Source organism: Cololabis saira, chromosome 18 (assembly GCF_033807715.1).
Source record: "Cololabis saira isolate AMF1-May2022 chromosome 18, fColSai1.1, whole genome shotgun sequence".
NCBI lineage: Eukaryota > Metazoa > Chordata > Actinopteri > Beloniformes > Belonidae > Cololabis > Cololabis saira.
The window spans coordinates 28,222,188-28,224,779 of NC_084604.1; positions in this window are offsets into that span (position 1 = coordinate 28,222,188).

Here is a 2,592-nt window from a genome sequence, read left to right on the forward strand (position 1 = left end):
TAATTGTGCAGCCCTGGATGACACCTGATGACGATGATTAATTAGAATCAGGTGTGTTAAAGCAGGGTAGCATCTAAGACATGCAGGACAGTGGCACTCGAGGACCAGGGTTGCCTACCCCTGATATAAAGAATATATTTATAAAATAATGAACCCTGAATTACCAAGATAACCTTCTTAACAAAAATAAATATCCTCTTACACTTATAAGGTGAGCAGGAATCAATCTTTTTTATGATGTAAAATTATATGTATTTATTTACTTTTAATCATTTATTTAATTTTAGTTTTTACATTTCTGGAAAAGAAAAAAGTCAAATCATACATGAGAGAAACTATTCAGTTTGTGGCAAAATATTTGTACTTGTATGAAACTGAAGATGCATAATGCAAACCTGACATTTACTTTTAGTTCAGTTTATGGAAAATGGTTGGCCTGGCTTTCTCTTTAAAACTTAAACAGTTATAAAGCATTACAAACTGTACAATAGGGCGAATGTACAGTATTGTTTTGTATTTTGTGTCTTTCAAATAAAAGACAATTTTTTCCAGTCATATGTTCCTCATTCAAGGTTGTTAAAAAAATATTGCTATAATATCGTATCGTAGGGCTGTTCGATTTTGCCCAAAAATAAAATCTCGATTTTTTTTCTCTCAAAATCCGATTTTCGATTACGATTACGATTACGATTACGATTACGATTATTTTGTGAATTGACAAAAGGCAAAGAAATTATTTCAAATATGCTGTTTTTTTATTGAACATTTGCCCCATTGGGCTTTAAGTGCAAACTTTGCTCTTATTAAACCAAAAATGAATGAATAAAGTGCAAAACTATGTAAAATAAGTTGAAAAAAAGTTTTAAAAAATATAATAAAATATAAAGTTTTATCTCTGAAAAAAAAAATCAGCAAATCAGCACTTGCAAACATACAGTAAGTTATATTTCCAATTAAATAAAACAAGACATTTTTCTAATTAAACTAAACTGGGTCTTTGCATGCTAAATGATAATGCAACCCATGAAGGAGGTAGAGGTGTGGAATGTCAGTCATTACATTTGCTATTCACATTTGCAAGTTTTTTGCAAGGAACACGAGCCGGTCTACCGCATCTGGCTTGAGGGATGCCCGGTGGCATGTTACAACGCCCCCTCCTACACTAAAGAGCCTCTCCCATGGGGCACTTGTCGCAGGTATTGAGAGGTATTTCCATCAATCATTAATATGGCATCAATCATTAATATGTGTGCAGACAAGGTTAAAAAAAAAAAAAAAAAAAAAAGAAGTGAAATATCGATTTTACGATTTTCACGTTTTAACATTGTTCTAATTACATAATCGCGATTACGATTTAAAATCGATTAATCCAACAGCCCTATCGTATCGTTATCGTGACCTCAATATCGTGTATCGTACCGTATCATGAGATTAGTGTATCGTTACACCCCTAATACATATATACATACACACACACACACACACACACACACACACACACACACACACACACACACACACACATACATACATACATACATACATACATACATGCACATGCACATGCACATGCACATGCACATGCACATGCACATACATATACATATACATACACACACACACACATAGTGTACATCGGGGGTCCGAGTGACACCTGTCTCTGCCTTCACCAGGCAGCAGCAGGAGCTGCTGCAGGAGGAGCAGGAGCTTCTGCAGGAGGAGCAGTAGCAGCAGGGGCAGCGGCAGCAGCAGGAGCTGCAGAAGCTGCAGGAGGAGAACCTGCAGCTGCGGCAGCAGACGGAGCAGGCACAGCAGGAGCAGAACCTGCTTCTGCAGCTGCATCGGAACCTGCAGAAGCTGCTGGAGAAGCGGCAGCAGGAGCTGCTGCAGCTGCTGGAGGAGCTGCAGGAGCAGCAGGCGCCGCAGCAGCTACAGGAGCTGCTGCAGGAGCTGCAGCAGCAGGAGCTGCAGGAGCTGCAGGAGGAGCAGCAGCTGCTGCAGAAGCTGGATGAGGAGGAGGAGCAGCAGCAGTAGCAGGAGCAGGAGGAGAAGCTGCATATTTTTGGGACACTTCGTAAAGCTGAAAGTCTACATTTTGATCATATCCTGATTGTTTTATTTAAAATCCTAAGTGGCAGAGTCCACGGCAAAGTCATAAAAAGTCTTTCATTTGTTCAAAAACCTCTGGACCCTGACTGTACTTCAGATGAGTACATACAACATTAGAAATGGAGAACTCACAAAAAATAAAGAAAATAAATTCAAGGAGCCTCGCGTTCCCTCTTCATACCAATGCACAAACCATGATTAGGAACATGCCAATTTTCAACTGTTACCAATATTTTGCACTTTGACCGATTCAGACTATAAGATAAGTACAAAAGGACATTTTCCATGGTGACTGTTCATGGAATCCTTATAAACCTTGGCCATCAACACTGAACCTACAACCACAAACCCAAAAGCACACTCAATGAGTGTGATGCACAACTGACGATGAGACTTAGACAAGAGCCTGGTTATAATACCAGGATGTACTTGGGCTGAACGAGCGCTACAAAGAAGCGACTAAATAATCTTGATATCATAATA